This window comes from Mus musculus, chromosome 7 (genome assembly GCF_000001635.26).
Source record: "Mus musculus strain C57BL/6J chromosome 7, GRCm38.p6 C57BL/6J".
Lineage (NCBI taxonomy): Eukaryota > Metazoa > Chordata > Mammalia > Rodentia > Muridae > Mus > Mus musculus.
In genome coordinates, this window is record NC_000073.6 from 67,334,684 (window position 1) to 67,350,805 (window position 16,122).

Here is a 16,122-nt window from a genome sequence, read left to right on the forward strand (position 1 = left end):
AAAAAAGAATCTTAAAGAAATGGGTGAATTTCTAGGTGACAGCCAAATCACCAATATTAAGCCAAGAAAATATCAACAACAACCTAAACAGACCCATAGCAAATGGAAAAAATTGAAGAGTAATAAACAGCCTTCTACCTAAAACATCCAGGACCAGATTAATTCATAGCAAAATTCTATCAGACTTTCAAAGAAGGATCCATAATCTTTCTTAAACTAGTCATAGATAGATAGATGTACAGACAGACAGACAGAAGTACTCTCAAACTTCTTCTATAAAGCCAGTATCATTTTAATACCAAAATCAGGTAAAAACACAACAACAACAACAAAAAAAAACAAAACAAACAACACCTACAGCCTAATACTCCTGATGAACATAAATTCAAAAATGCTCAATAAAATATTTGCAAAACAAACACAAACATACATTAAAAGATTACCCATCATGAGCAAGCTAGCTTTACATCAGAGTTAAAGGGACGGTTCATAACATGCAGATCAACAATGTAATAAACCACATAAATGGACTAAAAGACAAAAAACACAGGGTCCTATCTATAGATGCAGGAAAAAAAAAAAAAAAAAAAAAAAAAAGGTCTTTTAACAAAATCCAACAAGCCGCCAACAAGCCCTAGAAAGAGTAGGGCTAGAGTTTGGAAAATACCTCAACAAAATAAATTCTATAAGCAAGAAACCCAAACCCACGTCATCCTAAATGAAGAAAAGTCTGAAGTAAGAACACTAAAATCAGGATCAAGACTATATAAGAAAGTCAAACTACCTTTATTAGCAGATGACATTAGAGATCTTCAAAGTTCTACCAAAAAACTTCTAAAAACAAAGAAATTCTACAATGAGACAGGATATACAATCAACATCATAAATCAATAGCTTTTCCATACACCACCAACAAACATATAGAGAAAGAGATCATAGGCACACTCCCATTCACAACAGTCTCAAAAAAAATAAAAATAAATACCTAAGAATAAACCTAACCGAGGAGGTGAAGGACCTTTATAATGAAAATTTTAAACCTCTGAAGAAAGAGGTAGAAAAGGATACTAAAAAATGAAAAGACATCCCATGCTCATGGATTAGTAAATATTTGAAAATGTCCATTCTACCAAAAGCTACTTACAAATTCAACGCTCACAAATTCCCCATCTTATTCTTGACAGAAATAGAATAAGTATACTAGGATTCATATAGAATTACAAAAGGCCCAAATAGACAAAACAACCCTAAGCAAATGCTGGAGGAACTACCATTCCAGACCTGAAGATTATATTACAGAGCCACAGTAATAAAACCAATATGGCACTGGCACAAAAACAGACATGTAGACCATGGAACAAAATAAAAGACTAAAGCATGAGTATATGTAACTTCAGCCATTTAATATTTGACAAAGATGCCAAATATACACCCAGGGCAGGGAGTCAACAAATGGTGCTGGAAAAACTGTATGTCCACAAGTAGAAGAATGACATTTATCTATCTGTATCACCTTGCACAAAAAGGAAAAAAAACTAATTCCAAACAGATCTAAGACCTAAATGTGAAACTTAAAACACTGTAACTGCTAGAAGAACCATATTGGCAGTATCCTACAGAATGCATGTGTATGAAAGGACTTTCTAAATAGAACTCCCAAGAATCAAACCCAATAATCGACACGTGAGACATGATAAAACTAAGTCTTCTACAAAACTAAAATACAATCAAGTAAGAAAGAAGGCCTCAGAATGGAAGAGAATTTTGGCCAGCTATATATCTGGCAAAGGACTAACAACCAGAATATATAAAGAATAAAAACAAAACAAAACAAAAAACAAAAACAAAAAGCCTTATCCATTCAAAATATGGGTCTTGGAATTAAACAGAGTTCTCAAAAAGAAGAAATATTTGAGAGAAAAAAAAGTTTACTGTCCCCAGCAGTTAGGTAAATGGCAATCAAAACAACTTTGACATTTCAATCTTGGACCAGTCAGAATGGCAACCAATCAGGAAAATCATTATGACAATGCTGGAGGAGGTGTGGGGGTTAAGGAACCCTCAGTCACTGTTGGTGGGATTGCACACTATTATGTAGCCAACTTAATCAGTGTGGAGAACTCTTCAGAAAATGAAAAATAAATCTACTATAACACCCATCCATACCATTCCTACTCCAGAAACTTGCTAAGCTATGGTCATTGCTATTCTATTCAAATAGCTAGGAAACAGGAAGACAAATGATAATGAAAATATATATACTAATGAATACTATTCAGCAGTAAAGAAAAACAAACTGATGAACTTGGCAGATAAATGGATGGAACTAGAAAAGATTATATTGAGTGAGGTAGTGCAGACACAGAAAGACAAATATCACATCTCACGAATATCTCCAAATTTTCAAATTTTCAGATGTGAATAATAGTGTGGAATAATTGCAGAAATCAGGAAAGTAAAAATAGACCACTGGGGGTGAGGAGGGCAAGAATGAGGGGAATAGCATGGTACCTGAAATATGAAGTGGTAAATGGCTTTCAATTTAGGTCCAAGGGCTGGGGAGGGAGAAATAAATTCAGAAGGGACGGAGGAAGGGAGGGAGGGAGGGAGGGAGGGAACAGTGAATATGTCTAAAAAGGTCATAAGAATCATTCTATTAACTATCTACCTAAAAACACTTATAATACATGTAAATCAGATAATAAATATACGTACAGTTTGAAGGAAATATCCCCATCTGGACTGACAATGCTCCCCAGTCCCAAGAGCCACAGACTACCTAACAAAAAAACCAACACTAGGCATGAAAAGCCCTCTTTTGAGTCAGTAGTCAGAGGGGTTTAAGAGACTCTCAAAAAGGTTACAGGATATTGCTGTTGCTTTTGGTTCCCCCAAGAGGTGAAGTTAAGTAACTGATGCTGAAGATATCAAGCCCTTTGAACAAAAAATCCAGAGGACCCAAGCTGGATCTAACCTGAGAGAACCATTCAAGCTTCCAAAGAAGGGAAGAAGCCAACAAGGCGCGATGACCCTAAGAGTACAGTAGTGGCACACGTATCTTGGCAGTAACCAACAGCTCTCTAATTGGACCTAAGACCCTCTCAACAAGAGGGAAATCATGCCTGGTTCTGGGAACCTAGCCAAAACTATGCAGACCTACTGAAGTCATGCCTTTTTTTTTTTTTTTTTTTTTTTTTGGTTTTTCGAGACAGGGTTTCTCTGTATAGCCCTGGCTGTTCTGGAACTCACTTTGTAGACCAGGCTGGCCTTGAACTCAGAAACCACCTGCCTCTGCCTCCCGAGTGCTGGGATTAAAGGCGTGTACCACCACGCCCAGCTGAAGTCATGCATCTTAAAGAAGAATCTACAATCACCAATTTACTAAATTACCATAATCCTTAATTACATTCTAAGGATTTATCTTTATACCCACACATACCCCTCATCAAGGAAGTTTAAGTTTCTCAGCACAAATCCTGTACCTAAGGTTCAGGGATCATTGTGGAAGAGGGGGCAGAAAGATTATAAAGAGCCAAAGGAACAGGAAATTGTCTATAAGATTGTGTCTCCTAGAAAGGTCAAGAAACTATACCCTTGAAGTTTCAACAACATGGCTACCTAAACAGAAGCTGAACAAGAACAACAGACATAATAACATGGAAGGAAGAAAGTTCATGAGACCTTAACACTAAACAAAGAATAGGCAACTAGGGTATGTTGCACATGAGAAATAGACTTCCCAAGGAAAGAGTACACCATTTGGTTATTCAATACCAAATGGTCAGCCCTGAAAACATATATACAAGTAACATTATAAAAACATAACAGGTTATATTTAAATATTTAGGAATACCAAAAAAAAAAAAAAAAAAAAAGCCGGGCGTGGTAGCGCACGCCTTTAATCCCAGCACTCGGGAGGCAGAGGCAGGCGGATTTCTGAGTTCGAGGCCAGCCTGGTCTACAAAGTGAGCTCCAGGACAGCCAGGGCTACACAGAGAAACCCTGTTTCGAAAAACCTAAATAAATAAATAAATAAATAAATAAATAAATAAATAAATATTTAGGAATAAACACATACTCTCTCACACACACAACCACCACCACCAACAACAACAACACAACAACAACTAACAACTACAACAATTAAAGAAAAGGAGACCATGATCTGAATGAGAATAAGAGGGATGATATGTGGGAAAAAGAAAAGGGAACTGATGACATTTTAATCTCAAAAAACTTTATAAATATAATTATATCATTTCCCTCTCCTTCCTTCAAACACTCTTATGACCCCCAAACTCCTTTCAAATTCATGGCCTCCTATTCCTTAACTATTATCACTATATACATAACATGCAAAAAATACAAATGTAACCTGCTGAGAATTTTGCTTGGATGTATATTTATAAGGGCTGGCTACTTGGAACTGGAGAACCACTTAAGGGGCTTATCTCTGGGAAAGATTAATTCATATTCTCTCCCCCCCACCCAGCTTGTAATTTCTTGTAGCTCTCTATTCAGGGGTGGGGCTCCTGTGATTTCACTTATTTATGTTGGCATATCAACTGTTCAGGTCTTGCGTAAGTAACCATATTATTATGCTCACAAGAGTGTAGCTTTTCTGTCCAATCTAGAAAGCCATGCTCTTAACCACTCGGCCACCTCTCCAGTTCTTTGAAATAGCTTTTTATTTCATTTTGCAATATCAATTTAGCTATATGTTTAAAAATAATATCAAATATATTAAAAAAGTTTCAAGAACAGTATAGAAAATTCATTTCCCTAGGCCTTAGGTATAGGGTTGTGTTGCAGATGTATTAATTGGGGCTGGGTATCCCATGGTCAGTCCCTTTCTACATTTTTACTGGTGGTGGCTTTCTGTAATAGACTCCATCGGTTGCGAGAAGATACTAGAGGAGAGGAAAGTCATTTTTATCTGTGGGTACAGAATGCAGTTAAGAATTATACTGGTTATAAAAGTGGCAGTAGTAGGTTCTCCTCTGAGATACATAACCTCACTAGCCATGGGTGATTGGGTAGGTGAACAAGATCAGGCATGAGTCCCCTCCTGTTGAGCAGGCAGTAAGTCCAATTAGACAACTGCTAGCTATCAGCAAGATCTAAGTGCCACTACTGCACCTTTAGGAATAGCTTGCTATACTGTTTGCTGCTGTGGTTCATAGGCATCACAGCTAAATAGGACTACTGAATAGGATATCCATGCTCACTCTAACAATTAAAATGCATGCATGCCTTAAAAGAACATATAAAGCATGTTCTCAGCAAGTATGCTTAGATCTGAAGTGATTTTTTATTTTTATGTATATGTGTCAGTATGGAGGTTTTTTTTTTTCCTCATGTATGTGCAAGTGCCCATAAAAACTGGAAATGGAAATTGAGGCAGTTGTCCTGACCAATGTAAGTGCTGGAAATAGAACTTGGGTCTCTACAAGAGCAGTACTCTTAGCCACTAAGATACCTTCCCTAGCCCTCTGCAATAGTTTTTTAATTTAATTTTTCAATGTAATGCTTAGCTCTATGTTTAAAAATAATTTCAAATATATTAAAGTTTCAAGAATAGTACAGAAAATTCATGCAAAACTATTACCTAGGTTGACCAAATTTTTAACATTTTACTGTATTTTTTACTCTTAGGAAAATGTGTCTTCTATATATCTCCGCATAGATAAAAGATGAATCTGAACCACTTGAGGGTGGGTTGCTCTTTACAACTTAATTCTTCAAGTATGAATTTCTTAAGAGTATTCTCTTATATAGCCAAGTACACTAACCAAATTCAAAAGCATAGGCCACAGTTTCAATTTTGTTAATTATCCTAATATCCTTTAGGGCATTTTTACCCTCTTTTATAAAATAAAGCCACAAGGAACTGAGATAGATTGATCATGTGTCATCTGTAGGAAAATAAGGGAAAACTGACAGTTACTGTAAAGGGGAACAGGGGTCAGATGTCTTGAGTCAGGAACTTTATTTTAAATAGAATAAAAAGCCAGCATTCATTTTTATCTTGCCTTTGTTACCGTGACTTCAGCAATGTCTGTGACTTTTCTAAGCCTAGATGTAAGAATAACAATGTTCTCTGTATCATGTTGGTACATCATGCATCAAACCAAGTGTCAGGGATGTATAAAGCAGTCTGTATTTTTATTTCAAAATAATAACATGTATAAAGTACTTGCTAAATAAAATATGTAAAATATGTAAAAATTTTGAAAATTAAAACCCCTACTGAAGACATTACTACATTTTGCAACTCACAAACATAATTAATAATATTTATTAGCAGGATTCTTTATAGTATCATGAACTTCTGGTTACTGAAAAACAGTCACTATGCTTTTAAAAATATTCATTTCATTCAATGTATGTATAATTGTGAAATAAAAATTGTCTTATTTATAAGACAATTATGATTGAAACTATATAAAAAAGAAGAGACAATTTAAAACAGGATCTTTAGAAGCAATCCCAAGTAAAGGAGCCCATGATTAATTTATTGGTTATCCCCATGCCCCTTGGGCATAAAGGTCCTCTAGGCCAACCACACAGTTCTGGCTAGCCTTGTAGCCCTGGCTGCCTTGAAACTTGTTTGCAGACCAGGCTGACCTCAAACCCAGAGATCTGCCTATCTCTTCCTTCCTCCTAAGTGTTGGGATTAAATGCCTGGTTAGTATTAGTGATTTTAATCAAGCAATTAAATCACTCAGCCAGTTTTTTTTTTCACTGTTAAAAAAATGAAGTAGGTACTGTATAATTCTCTGTCTATGGGAACGTTAATGTAATAAGAAAGAACAGTCTTACACAAAAAAATTCTACAAATGGTTCTTCAGTCATGTTTGTTTGTTTCAAACATCAAAGATGTGATGCATATAGCAGTATGTAATAGGACAGGTTCTGCCATAAAAGGACCTGTATTTAAATCTAAGCTTCAGGGAGCAAATTTTACAATAGTAATAATGCTCATAGACTTATGGAAACTAAGATATCTTTTTCTGTGTGTGTATGTGTGTGCATGCACGCATGTGTAGCCAGCCAGTAGATTCATATTGTGTATAAGTAAATACTAAAAATTACATTACTATTTAATTAACATAAAAATTATGAAAACACTTTAAACACTTTTGAGAGCTTATATAATGGGGGCATAGAGGCTAGCTGGGATTTTTTTGAATTGTGTTGAATCTGTTGATCACTGAAAGTGATATAATTTTAACATTGACCATAATACCAGCTCATATGTAGTATATTACTGCATCTATCTGATGTTTTTAAAATCTCTTTCAGTGACATACTACAATAGAGGTTTGTAGTTTTCAGGATAGAGGTGTTCCACTCAGTTTTGTTTTAAGCAGTGCCAGGCTTTCTAAATAACCAAGACTGATCTGAGCTTCCCTCCTGAGCCCCACTGCTGGGATTATAGACATGGACCATCACTCTTAGTTAATATCCTGTTGAGCCCCATTTTGGCCCTGGTTTGGGCCTTGAAGACAAACCCAAGCCTGGCTCGAATTTTGAGACCTGTCTCAATCACTTCTGAATCGGGTGACTCAGCAAAACTTTTTAGCCCTGCCTCTGCCCTACCATTGCTGACGTAGAGCTTTGCCATTGGTCCTGTCAGTCACTCCATACCCTGTCACCCTTCCCCACCTCCTATGCTATCTTACCCCACCAAAAATCCCCCTCCCTATGTTCAGAACTTATATAAACAAGAGACTGATGCCATGAAGTTAAGTTTCTGCTTCTACAAGACTCCCAGTTCGGTCTTTCTTTTGGGCTGTCAACATTCGACATCCCCCTCAGCCCTGGAGAAACCCCAGTGGGACCAGGACCTCTCGTCTGGACCTCCTGGCAAGGAGTCGGCAATGTCCTACTTCTTTCTTTTATTAATATATTCCAAAGTAACTTATTATCATTAGAAAACTTATTGCAACTAAGCACAATTATATTGGATTCTCTAAACACAAACACTCAACTTACAAGGGACTAAATCCTGAAAAATCCCATCATCAATTGAAACTAAGTAAAAAATGTTTATCTGACCTTTGAAGACCACAGCCCAGCCTAGCCTAGCCTAGCTTAAAACACCCCAAAAACATGTATGACAATTGGGCAAATCCAGACCTCTAGTCTGCTGTGCCAGGTGAGGAAAAGCTGTTTTCCTCCCCTTCCTCACTGGTGATCTATGGCACATGGAGAGCTGGCCCCAGGGTCATTAGAATGGGAAAATTGGCCATGTCCTTCACTATCTGCAACACTTGGAAGAGCAGGCTCCGCACCTTGCCTGGGCAGCAGAGTAGGGCTGATCCTGGTTTCAGGGGGGTTGGGGTGGTGGTGCTGGTGAGCTGGCCCAGAGGTTGTGGAAGCAGATCCAACAAGCTGATGAGCTCAGGTTCTTTTAATTGGCCCACCTCAGCATCTATCCTATCAATTTAAATGCTGGAGTACTGGTCCTAAAAATCCAAAACTAGAGGATCTCCATGACACAGGGCAAGAAAGAATATACAAGAAGAGTTCCTTTGAGGTTCCAGTATGAATAGAGTAAACCAGACCAATAAATCACTGCAATGAGCATTTGCAAGCAAAGAAATTGCTTCCACAACGAGATGGAGTTTTTTTGTTGTTGTTTTTTGTTTTATTCTCTGTTGTGGGGAAGATTGCAAAAGTAAAGGGCAGGTACGGGGATGAGGTAGATGAGTGGGATTAGGGTAAATGGAACCAATAAAAAAGTTAAAAAAACAAACAAACCCTTAAGAGCATCAGTATTCCTAAGACATCAGTACCTTTCTCAACAGTCAACCCTCCTTTACCTCAAAAGGAGACCATTTTCCTGATTATTTTGGTAGTAATACACAGTAACTCAGTCTTTAGTGAGTTCTCATAACTAAGTATCCTTCAAAACAAGTATTACTAATCACTTAAATCTCAGTTCCTCTACTACAGTTATCACAGACTCTTTGCGGTATTTTCTTGATTAGTAATAGGCTAAGAATCTCTTTGCCTGCTTTGTAAATATTTAGATTTTCTTTATGGGGTGCTTGTCCAAGTCTCTTTTCCTTCTTTCACTGAACTGTCCATGATTGACAAGAGTGCTCTGAATCTTTGGATTTGGCCCTTTTGTCTGCTAAATGTATTAAAATTATCTCTATATTTTCCTATAGAAGCTTCCAACTGTTTTATAGTTTTGCCTTCTAATTAAAAATGAATAATCTGTCTTTGCTTTCTGCATTGTAGAAAATAAGAAAATAAGGTACTTCTTTTTCCAAATAGATTATCAATTATTTCATTTTTAGTTACTGAACAATTCTTTACTCTGCTGTTATAATTTCTGTCCTAAAGCAAATGTCTATATGCACATGGATCCTTTTCTAGGCTTTTGCTTCCTTTTTGTTTAACACAGTATTTTTTATTTTATGGAATTAATCATTGCATAAGCTTAAAACATCTGACTCACTTGATATGATAATCCTTCCTCAAAAATGTCAAACTGTTAAGATCCAGCATCCATGTGTATATGCTTGCTGCCCAGCCAGCATGCACATAAGCACCAGCATACCCACAAATATAATCATACACATACAGGCTCCATCTCCTACACATTTTAAAAAACATGATTACAAAGAAATTTAGTATGCTTGGAAAGATACGGATTCAGGAGTTGGTAAAGTGCTTATTTTGTAAGCATAAGGACCTGAATTTGATCCCCACCACCCAAGTAAAAGGCTAGGCATGGTGCTCACATTCCTAATCCCAGAGCTGAGGAGGCATAAACAAGCGGATCCCTGAGGCTTAGTGGATGACAGTCAGCCTAGCCTAACAGGTGAGCCACAGGTCCCAAAGAAAAACAAAGTGAATGGATGGCTCTTAAGAAACAACACCCAAGGCTGACCAATGACCTCTACTCACATATGCACATGTGCACCCCCACCAGCATACATATGCATGAAGGAGAAACAGAAGTAAAACTTGGAAGAAAAAATAACTATGCTAATAAGTTTGAAACCATCTTGGATGATAGATACTTCTGGAGTAAAACAGTGATCTCAGACTCTCATATTTGCCATACAAATAAGTCACAGAAAAAAAGAAAACTGAAAATAAGAATGAGTGGTGGTATCAGTAGCAATGAAGACAATTCAAATACATTTTCATTTGCAAGGAAAAGACTAGAATAAATGGAGTATTTAAGAAATAATAGCCAATGGGGCTGGTGAGATGGCTCAGTGGTTAAGAGCACTGACTGCTCTTCCAAAGGTCCTGAGTTCAATTCCCAGCAACCACATGGTGGCTCACAACCATCTGTAATGAGATCTGACTCCCTCTTCTGGAGTGTCTGAAGACAGCTACAGTGTACTTACATATAATAATAAATAAATAAATCTTTAAAAAAAGAAATAATAGTCAAAACATTTCTACATTTAATTTTTTTTAAAAAGCTAAGCAAAGTCATCTCCAAGAAAACCATCCAAAATACAACACAATCAAATTACTAAACCTCAGTAATAGTTCCCCCCTCCCCTGCCAACCTTTCTAAGACAGGATCTGTCAGGCAAGGCATGCTTGAAACTCACTATGTACTTCAAGCTGACCTCAAACTCAAAGTAGTCTTCCTGCCTCAGCCTCCTGAGATCTGAATTATCAGTGTGCGCCACCACATCTCTCTTTTTAAGTCTTTTTTCTTTTACTTTCTTTTTTTTTATTTTGGTATTTATTTTATTTACATTTCCAATGCTATCCCAAAAGTCTCCCACCCACTCTCCCACCCACTCCCACTTCTTGGCCTTGGAGTTCCCCTGTACTGAGGCAGATAAAGTTTGCACAACCTATGGGCCTCTCTTTCCACTGATGGCCGACTAGGCCGTCTTCTGATACATATGCAGCTAGAGACACGAGCTCTGGGGGTTACTGGGTAGTTCATATTGTTGTTCTACCTATAGGGTTGCAGATCCCTTTAGCTCCTTAGTTACTTTCTCTAGCTCCTTCATTGGGGGCCCTGTGATCCATCCAATAGCTGACTCTGAGCATCCACTTCTGTGTTTGCTAGGCCCGGGCATAGTCTCACAAGAGACAGCAATATCTGGGTCCTTTCAGCAAAATCTTGCTAGTGTATGCAATGGTGTCAGCATTTGGAGGCTGATTATGGGATGGATCACTAGATATGGCAGTCTCTAGATGGTCTATCCTTTCGTCTCAGCTCCAAACTGTGTCTCTGTAACAACTTCCATGGGTGTTTTGTTCCCAATTCTAAGAAGGGGCAAAGTGTCCACACTTTGGTCTTCGTTCTTCTTGAGTTTCATGTGTTTAGCAAATTATATCTTATATCTTGGGTATTCTAAGTTTCTGGGCTAATATCCACTTATCAGTGAGTACATATTGTGTGAGTTCTTTTGTGATTGGGTTACCTCACTCAGGTTGATGCCCTCCAGGTCCATCCATTTGCCTAGGAATTTCATAAATTCATTCTTTTTAATAGCTGAGTAGTACTCCATTGTGTAAATGTACCACATTTTCTGTATCCATTCCTCTGTTGAGGGGCATCTGGGTTCTTTCCAGCTTCTGGCTATTATAAATAAGGCTGCTATGAACATAGTGGAGCATGTGTCCTTCTTACCGGTTGGAACATCTTTTGGATATATGACCAGGAGAGGTATTGCGGGATCCTCTGGTAGTACTAAAAGACTCTGTAGCTATGGCTGGCTCAGGGGTTAGGAGCACTGAATGTTCTTACAAAGAACCAGAGCTGGGTTTGCTTCCCAGCACCCACGTGGCAGCTTACAATCATCCCTAGCTCAGTTCCAGGGGATCTGGTGCCATCTTCTGGAATCCATCAGCATCAGACACACATGCAGTGTACTTACATATCCCAAGTAAAACACTCAAAATAAAAATACAAGTCTTACAAACAACCAAAAGGTGGAAAAAAAAAAAAAGGAAAGTTTGCACATAAAAAGAATAATAGGATTTCTGTGAGGTACTACAGAAATCATTTCTGTAACTATCTCATAACCTACTACAGAGTTAATGAAGGTCATTTTATGGCCAAAAAAAAAAAGCCAATTCCTCCTAAAAGACACTAAATAGTCATATGTATCCAATAATAGAGCTTCAAAATACATGAGCCAAGAAGTGAAAGAGAAACAAATCCAGTTATCATATTCAATTATTAGAACAACCAGAACATCAGGGTGTAAGCTTCAAGAGTTAAAAAAGAAAACTACTCAAGTAATTTGACCTATCGATTTTAGAGATTTCTACTCAAACACAGTCTTCTTGGCACACATTAAAACAATCGCCAACACAGTCCATTTTCTATGCCTTCTCATAAATGTCAGAAAGTTCACAAAATGTCAAACAATGCATGTTCTGATTAAATCAGTGCCCTATAAAGAAATACATCTGTAAATTTACACAAATATCTGGAAAGTAAATAGAAAAAACTCACAATGGAAAATCCATATGTTATAATTCAATGTAAATAACCATGTGACACAAGGAAGAATATGAAAACACAGAAACTCAAGATTAAATGTGTATTCATATACAAGCAAAGCCTATTCTTAAACCTACATTAAAACCTTTTTATGGGCTGGAGGGTTAGCTAGGTGGTAGAGCAGCTGCCTAACACAAACGAGGGGCTAAGTTTAATCTCCAGCACTCTTAATCATTTCTTAACTCCAACTCTCCTCTAAGGAAAAAAAAAAAAAAATAGAAAGGAACTTGAATACTTCACAAACATTCCGAGAGAAACCTGCATTGATCTGATCTTTAAAAAATTTTTTTAAAAAATTTAAAAAAAGCTAAAAAGAACAGGAGCTGGAGTAATGGCTCAGGGGCTAAGTACTTGCTCTGAAATCATGAGGACTGGCATTTGAAACCTAGCATCCATAGAGCAAGCATCATCCCAAAGTAAAAAACAGGAATGATGAAGCTTGCTGCTGCTCAAGCTAGGCACACATTCAGGGAAGAGATATGCCTCATATGAATGAATTTAAACTGACAGATGAAGCCATCGGATGGCCTTTTCTGGCCTCTGCTTAGGCACACAGGTGTGCACACACGCGCGCACACACACACACACACACAGACTTTAAAAAAATTACAAAAAAATTTCTACAAACCAAGGGGTCTTTTATAAACACAAAAGAAACCAGGTGGTAGGGTAGCATGCCTTTAGTGCCAGCACTTGGGAGGCACAGGCAGTAGGGAATCTCTGTGAGTTCAAGTCCAGCCTGGTCTACAGAGCAAGTTTCAGGACAGCCAGGATTTCACAGAGAAGCCCAGTCTTGAAAGTCCAAAAAAAATCAGAAAAAGATAACATCTGGGGGAGGGGGTGCTGGCAGGAGGGGAAATCAAAATGCAATCAAGATTGTAATATATGAGAGAAAAATAAAAGTAAATAAACACAAAAAAAGAGTTAAATTTTATAAATGAAACCAGTAATATACAATGATAACCAAATAGGGATTACCTCAAAAATTCATGATTAGTTGTTTAATGTTTAAAATTAATGTAGCTGACAATCACATTGAAATATTCAAAAAGAAAAAAGAAATAAAAACATCATCTCAATAAATTAAAAACAACAACAAAAACCCCACAGCTAACAAAATTCTACCACCCATTCACAATAAGGAAAGAATGATCAACAGAAGCTGGTAAAAAGGCTGAAGGTGTTCAACATATGATCAGGAATAAGAGAGGGATGTTAGTTCTTACCATCTCTAGTCAACACCTCTCTGGGATGGTTAGTCACCAAAATAAAGAATGCAAAAGAAACAGACATAAAATTAAAAGAGAGGAAGAAATAATCTTGGCCACAGAAAAAAGATGATCTACACAGACTATCTGAAGGAATCACCAAGTTTATAGATGGACAAATTACAGAATCTTACATAGGTATCAAGTGTGGGTCACTATTATTAGCAACAAACTGTTAGAAACTAACACTAACATAAAAAGTCATTAGTGATTAATGAAATAAATAGGTATAAAACCTTTGCATTGACAACCAAAAATACTGTTGAGATAGACTTTAAAAGAAGACTTAAATAGGAAAAGATACTATTTGCAAAACTCAGTATCATTAGCAAGTCAATTCTCCCGAAATTGATCCATAAGGTAAAAGCACTCATCATCAAAATTCCATTACTTGTACCATATTTTTCTGGCAAATTTTTAAAGAAAGACCTTTTTCTCCTGTTGAATTATTTTAGAGTTTTTGATACAAAAACTATTTGTGGGCCTGTTCTGGATTTTGCTCTGTTCTGTTGATTTGTTATCTTAATTATTGTAGCTTTATAGTAATTATTAAATCAAGTAATATTAGCTGGGGATAGTGGCACATGCCTTTAATTTCAGTACTCAGGAGGTAGACATTGGTGGATCTCTGTGAGTTCTAGGCCAGCTTGGTCTATAGCCAGGACTACATAGTGAGACTGTGTCTCAAAATAAACAAATAAGAAAAAAGTAGGATTACTTCCCAGCTTTGCTATTTGATTTCAAAATAATTTCGTCTACTCTGGTCTTTTCTATTTCTCTCTCTCTGGTTTAGCATTGGCTCACCAGTTGCACTTACCTAGGCTGACTTGATCAAGGTAAACTTAATCCATACCTTTGTATGTAAACATGGGCTCAAGAAGGCAACAACTTCAAATCCTCACAAAATACTCATTCCTCTAAAGACCCCCTAAAATGTGTTCTCTTTCTCTCTTTGACCTTCACCTCAGAGGCATGGCTAGACTTCCTTTGACTTTTTATTTGAAAATACTCCCTGTGATTATTTAATTTATGTCCTTTAACCTTATATTATTTTTCTATTTCCTATTTATTTATTATCACCAGAAACTGCAATGTTTAATGAAGATTTATATTTTCCAATAAAAATGAACATTAATTAACATTTTACATGGAAGTACACGAGGTAAAAAGTTATCTTAGGAAGGCCAGATAAAATAAGAAAACTTGATAATGTATGTTCAACATTATACATTTCAGTGAGATCTTACAAATTTCCTCAACTGATCTTAACTAATCCCCCAGATAAACTCTAAAATTACTGTCATCCAAGGTCACAAAAATAGCTTAATTTTTAGGAAATGTTTCACTATGGTTACATTTCATAACATGGTAAAAGGAAAAATATCTTACTAGATATCGATTACTCTTACGTTTGATTCTTGCAGAAAACTCTTCTTTGTTTCTTTTCCACAAGATGCAATTCCTTAAGGAAGAAAAAAAGGATAAAAGAGTTGTGTTATTATTGATTCTCAGAGATTAAAAATGTCTAATACCCAATACCATTCATGGTAGATAGCTCCAAGAATACTTGATGAATGATGCAAAGTTCAGTTGGCAAAAGGCATTTGTTTTGCTTAGCCAATAAAATGCCAACCAATAAAGTGCCTAATGTCACACCCATTTATTTCAGGAAATATTGCTTAAATGTTCAGTAATAAATGCAATGAGATTCACAACTGGAGTCCTAGGTCCTATTTTCCTATTCTCTATATCACATAGCATCCTTATACTTAAAAGTATTATAAAAAATGTTTAAAATATTACATTATGTGGCAATGATTTGCATTCTCCTAAAATGTGTCTGCGCTCCAACACGAGATGAATACTTATACTTTCACCAGCTGTCTTCTAAAGCAAACAAAAAATAAGATAATGACTCTGAAGGGCAACAATGAATAGAAAACATCACTTTAACAATTCAGCTCCATTAAGAAACCACCCAATATATCAGGTGCATAAAGAACACCACGCTTGGAGACATCTGAGGGAAAGGTAAAAGTGGCTAAGTCATACCCCACTCCTCACCTCAGCTAACCAGGATCACCGCCAGGGTTAGCAAAATGGGACAGGAAGGTGCAGGTAATCAACTAATCCCCAAGTAAGCCTGCTTATCCAGTGAAAACGAACCATGCCTCTGAAGAAATCGACTCTTAAGACTCTAATCTAGCAGTTTTAATTTTTGTGAGTTCATAATTTTTATTTCTAAAGGGCACATCCATTAAAGGTATCACACAAACTGCCAAATATTGTTTTTACATTTGCAAATTAAATATTAAACATCAGACATTAAAAGATACCCAAAGAAGA

At 36.7% G+C, this 16,122-nt stretch overlaps 1 protein-coding gene across 10 annotated transcripts in view; it reads right to left on the bottom strand.

Annotated features, from left to right (window-relative positions):
• The window catches only part of Mef2a (myocyte enhancer factor 2A), a 145,294-nt gene that overhangs the window by 103,521 nt on the left and 25,651 nt on the right, over positions 1-16,122 (bottom strand). For 5 of the 10 annotated variants that reach the window (NM_001291191.2, NM_001357324.1, NM_001291195.1 and 2 more), the window contains exon 2: positions 15,186-15,238. The gene's annotated coding sequence lies outside the window, so the exon portion shown is untranslated. Of the gene's footprint in view, positions 1-13,734; positions 13,755-15,165; positions 15,239-16,122 lie in introns of all 10 variants that reach the window. The other 5 variants (NM_001291192.1, NM_001357325.1, XM_006540684.4 and 2 more) reach the window with 2 other exon arrangements.